The sequence below is a fragment of the Astatotilapia calliptera genome, chromosome 18, assembly GCF_964374335.1.
Source record: "Astatotilapia calliptera chromosome 18, fAstCal68.1, whole genome shotgun sequence".
Classification (NCBI taxonomy): Eukaryota; Metazoa; Chordata; class Actinopteri; order Cichliformes; family Cichlidae; genus Astatotilapia; species Astatotilapia calliptera.
In genome coordinates, this window is record NC_137439.1 from 7,328,885 (window position 1) to 7,334,554 (window position 5,670).

At 39.0% G+C, this 5,670-nt stretch overlaps 1 long non-coding RNA gene across 1 annotated transcript; it reads right to left on the reverse strand.

Annotated features, from left to right (window-relative positions):
* Positions 1-584, reverse strand: LOC145421704 (uncharacterized). Its single transcript, XR_013903062.1, has 2 exons — positions 526-584; positions 1-160 (listed from the first exon to the last, which is right to left on the reverse strand). It is a non-coding gene; the product is annotated as an uncharacterized LOC145421704 (long non-coding RNA).
* Between the last annotated feature and the right edge of the window lie 5,086 nt (positions 585-5,670).

Here is a 5,670-nt window from a genome sequence, read left to right on the forward strand (position 1 = left end):
TAAGGTGGCTGTAGCAGAGGGTTTTATTGCCATGTCTCCCGATTTCTGCAATAATTTGTACAGCACTGCTATGCACCAGTTGGAGACATAGCAGAAGTCTTATGGCGTTCTGCACACAGCCTCCAACAGTCCATCCATCTGCTTTATGTAGACTTTAAATCTGTGCAAAGGAAAAAGCAAAAACATCAGATTATCAAAAGGTTTACAAAAGTTTACATAAAACTACATTTATATGCACTTTTACACTTTCTTGGGATGTAACATTCTAATGGTAATTATTTTGTATTGAACTGCAGAGTCTGTCATCTTATGAAATAAATCAGTCCAGAAATGTAAATGACTTCCATTTTCTGTCTTGGAACATATCTGACACATGACACAAGCATTTCATTCACGCCTCATTGCTTCCATCCACATTACATCCTTTTGTCAGTGAAACGGTCATACTGTGCAGCTGTAACCCTCCTCTTTTCCCTAAAAGGGCCTGTACAATTTCAGGCAGTGCTCACACAAGAATGCACCCACCATTCTAAATGAAATCATTCTTACTCCTCCAGTCTGTGATCCAGTTAACAACCCAGCTCTGCCAGGGAAAAGACAGAAAGAGATAAGAAAGACAGAGAAGAAGAGAAATAGGAATAAAAGTCTGAGATGCCCTTTGCACCCAGCCCTCCCCAAGCTTCCAAAGATCCCTTTTCAAAGAGTTGCAAGCTATGCTGTGAATCAGTAACAATTGGAACATTCACAAACACTGCTCTGCTGCCATTTCCTTCCACTAAGATCTATGATATGCCAAGCATGCCCTCTGAGAGTTACCAGTAGCCAAGCAAGAAATCCCCCCACCATCTCTTCCCCAAGCAGAGAGAACACCCCTGGAGTGCTGAGAAATTGCTCCTGCTGTGTCCCTTCAAATGCGTGTGAATTCCAAATAATGTTCTACAGCCAAATAGGAGTTGGCACGGTGCCGTGGTGAAGGCCTCAAGAGGGACTCACTCCCACGGAGAACAGGGAAGGGAAGAGATAGTTAGGAGGAAGGCGTGGAAAGTCCAGTTTGAAAAGGAAAACTTTAAAATGAACCTGAAAACAGAACACATGAGTTTTCTGGCGTGGCTTTGAATTTACTCATTCTAGCTGGTATCCTTCTGATTCCTAAAACATCTTGATATATTCTATATATATAAAATTGTGTGTGCGTGTGTGAGAGCATTATGTGTGTAAAGAATTTGGCCTCAGTAGGAAAGCTGGACATTGAATCAGCCACATGTATGAGATGATATACTTCCACACAAAAGTTTAAACAGGGTTTGAGGTCAGAGTGAAAACTATAGTAAGTACAGCCTCCATATAGGATACATTAGTTGCTTTACCTCAGATTTGTCAAATGTAATGAACATGATCTGGCGTTTTAGGAGTCTTTAATTAGTTTTCATCTTGTAACGAATGGGTTAACCTTATATTACTTCAACAACAGCTAAAAATGTGCGTTTTCCGCTGACATAGGCTTACTTTAATTATTTCGTGAATTATGAGGTTCAACAGTTTAGTTGCTGCTTACAGGCTTTCCACTGCCCAGAATGTCGGCTCATTTTTTAACCATGTTTGATATTTTCATTGATGCCCTTGCAAAACAATAGCCTGGATAAAAGATTATCAACCAAAAAAAAGTTTTATTCCATGTGCATTATGCAAAACAAACAGTCATTTTATACTGGGTAAGTCTACATCTTTGTTTGATTCCTTGAACCTCTATATGGTTTATCTCACAAAAGTTGAATAAAGTTTTCAGAGTAGCAGAACAGCGCTTACAATAGCTAGGGGGAATCCCTGGAGGAGAGATGCGAAGGCCATGTTAGATAACTATTGGCATGCAAACCAGGAGCAGGAGTTCACTGGCGCTTTCTGTTGGTTGGAAATAGCATACCCAAATCAGAACCCAGACTGTGTGTTTAAACAGAAGTTGTTTTTTTCTCTTTGGTTTAAAGCAGCGGGGAGCAGCAGAAGCAGTAACTATAAGCTCATGTGTAGCTTGTGTTACTGATCTTGTGTGACAGGATTTCAGTGACTCTCTGCCTGGCAGTGCGTGCCGTCATTCCAACAAAATACAGTTTCATACGGTTGCAGCTTTATTGCTTTACTGCTTATTTAAAATGTTTTTGGTTCCTGTGTTTGTAATTTTTGTCAATTTTATGTCATTTTCAACTGATTTGGAGGTTTGGTAAGTGGACTGGTTCGTATGTAGTGTTTTTCTAATCTACTTGAGCACTTAAAGAGCTTTTCATCATGCCTCATTCACACAATCAGTTTTCTGTGGTTTTTCTAACAACTCAGGGTTCAGTATCTTGCCCAAGGATACTTTGGCAGATTAGTAGAATGGAGTAGCTAGGGATTGAACCAACTTCCTTTCTATTAGTAGATGACCTGTTCTACCTCCTGAGCTAAAGGCAAATTTTCACAATTCTATTTATTTACTTTGAGTTTGTAACTCTAGCTGTTGTACAGTACTTGTCACACCGTGAGACAGGCATGATTAAAAAAGCTCGGGTACACAAAAAGACTTAATATTATTTGGTTGGTGTCAGTAAAAGCAACTATTTAGCTAATGCCAAAATGTTCTCTTACTTATTTGTCATCACAATGAGTTCACGAATTAAAAAAGAAAAACGAATCTGACACACTCTTAATGCACTTGGGACTAAACATGAGCCTTCGAAAACATTACTCAAGGCCTCACTGCACAAGTATATGACCACATTTGTGAGTTTAGGACGCATGCAAAGCTTTGTTTGAATTTGGTTCAGCTTCGTTCTCGTATTTCAGTGAATATAATTTGGAACATGTTGCTGTTTTGAATGGTCTTTTTCCTTATGGCAAGCTGCTAATATGAACCCCAATGTGCATGAAACAAGATACAACTGCTTTGGAAATTCAATAAACATGCTGTAATAAACCAACCATTGTATCCTTTATTCTTCAGGGTACTGTCTATCTGCCACAAAAGTTCCAATGTGCCCAAAACCATGTGATAGTATGGAAAAAACCTTTCCAACAGCAGCTGCACTGGTGATAAGAATATATTCCTTTGATAAAGTATCCCAGCACATAATGCCACAACTCAGTAAAAAAAATGTTTAAAAAAATTAATGTAATGTCTTTGTGTGTGCGTGTGTGTGCTCGTGTGTGTGTAATATTGGGGTCAAAAGTAAAACAGAAAATGAATCAATCATATTTACCTATTTTAGGCAGTGCTGCAACGTGGATGCCATAGATCTTTAGATGAAGCAGCTTGGAAGGACAAAACAAACTCCACTCATGACAAATAGGACTCATACATTAACCGTAAGTTTATGCAGTGTCAACTTAGTAGAAACAGCCATACTAGCAGCTCAGCAGGGGAACAAATTGCTCATACATCTCTGGACAGTTTTTAAAAGAGTGGTCGATATTTTTTTTACCCTTATGTAGTACAATTGTGAATTTCTGTTTTTCCCTAACACAAAGTCATTTTTACTTCTCACACTTTTCTCAGTCATGCTTGATTATCCATCAGACCAGTGAGAGAGGAAGGGATTTTTTTTGGCGGGGGTGTTAATGGTTTTGTTGGCATCTATTGTGCAAGAAGAAAAGTTAAAGGGAAAACCAACATAAGGAGTCTTAGTATGGTGTTGTGCCACCATATGCCACGAGAACAGCTTTGATGGATTGCTTCTTAGACTCTAAAACACGGTTCTTGTGAAAGATATTGCTTCACATTGAGTGTATCTCACAGGTGACAGCAAACCTGGCAACCACAAAGACAAAAGCATATGATTTACATATTATTATCATTATTTATTTATGTGTTTTTTGAAATTCCATAACTTTTCTTGCCTTACACCTTTTTGCGAGATCATCCTGGAGAAGATCAGTTCTATCTTGATAAAAATATTCCATCCTATGATAAAGGTGATTATTAAGAACACTTTTGTACCACCATGCATTCAGATCACAATTCTGTTTGCAAAGCTGCCAGATACGACCAAAAAAAAGAGCAATTTTGTTAAGAAACATATATTTGCTTCCTGTCAAACATGTTTGACAGATGGCACATGAGGTAAGCCTAGCTTAGCATAAAGTCTGGAATGAAATCAAACAGATAGCTTGGCTTTGTGACTACATCCAATTTCACACATTCACTGCAGCACTGAAAATTTCTGGACATCACCCAACAGAGGTGAATGGGAGAAGGCAAATTCGTATCGATCAGGTCCATGAACATTGGCTGGTGTTTAACTTGCCAGCACCTTACTACAAACTCTGTGGCATTTACTGCTAGCAGGTCTCTAGCAAATGGGTGCCATGCTTGCTGTCACCTGCCCATATTCAGATATATCACTTGTCTAAATAACACTGAGTATTTCCAATATTGTTAATGTGTTTGAAGGAGACAGCTTCCTGCAGCTGTGGAAACGATCCCGGCAGGTTATTTAAAAATTAATAAACATCTTTGTGGCTATTAGCAATTTTCATACGGATATGCAGGTGCTGGTTTGGGTCTTTTCACATGAAGCAGTATTCAAAATCTGCCACCATGCTCTGAGTTTAACTCATTTTGTTGTCCCTCAGATAATATTTTCAATTTTCTTTAAAAATAAGCACAATATCTTCCAAAAAAGCGATAAAGATAGAAAGAATGGGTAAACAATTCTATTTAACCATGACCGAATGGTCAGACCTGACCATGACTAACATGCTTTACCTGCTAAAACATAAGCATTATTTTTTATGTGAAAAGGCTGTTATGCGAGAAGTCTTTCATGACCTGTTTTTCAGAGGTTTACAGCATTTTTTTCTTGTCTTTTGAACAGATCTGACAGTCGATTACACTGAATTACACAGTAATTACATCCTTGCATTACATTGAGAATAAAAATTCTAACCTTAATTCACATGCTTCACTGTGTAGTTTTGCAGCTGCATAATTAGCTCTAAATTCAGCATTACAGCATGTTTGCCTTTGCTTGACATTACAACAACCTAAGGCAAGCCAAGTTTGCCAGTGAACCGAAAAGGAAAGTGGGCGGGAGGGTACAACTATAAGAGCTATAAGTGGGTCAAGTTGAGCCTGCTGGGGAGGTGTTCAGTTGGATTCCAGATGCGAATGTAGGGTGGTGGGAGTTCTTCTTACAGGGAAGGGTCAACCCTGCAGCATGTAGCCCCAAATCAATACCACATGTGGCCTGGAGAGAAGCCTCACTCCTAAAACCAGATGTGCACAGACTCAGGTGTCACTCACTTTTTGATCTGCTTCCCAATCTGACTCACTCTAATGATAACTATTTGCTCTGTTCCATCACACTCTTGCTGGGTAAACTGTCAGTCTGCCAGTGCCACCAGACACACTCCCAGCTTAATAAATAGAATGACTAATGGACATGTAACTTTTTTCAAATTGCCAAAAAGGCCTTTTTCCCATCTACAGTACTTTGAATATTGACTCCAACCGATGCTCAGCATGCACTCGCTTCCTGAAAAACCCCTGGGGCAAAGAATGGAATGCATTTCACATTTTCATTTATTTAATTTTATTTTTCAGTTGGTGTTGGGGGGTAATGAAAAAGCGCTCATAATAGTTAAAGACAAACAATTCTACAGATCTGCAACAACAAGTGTGAAGCATAATTGCTCTGCTGG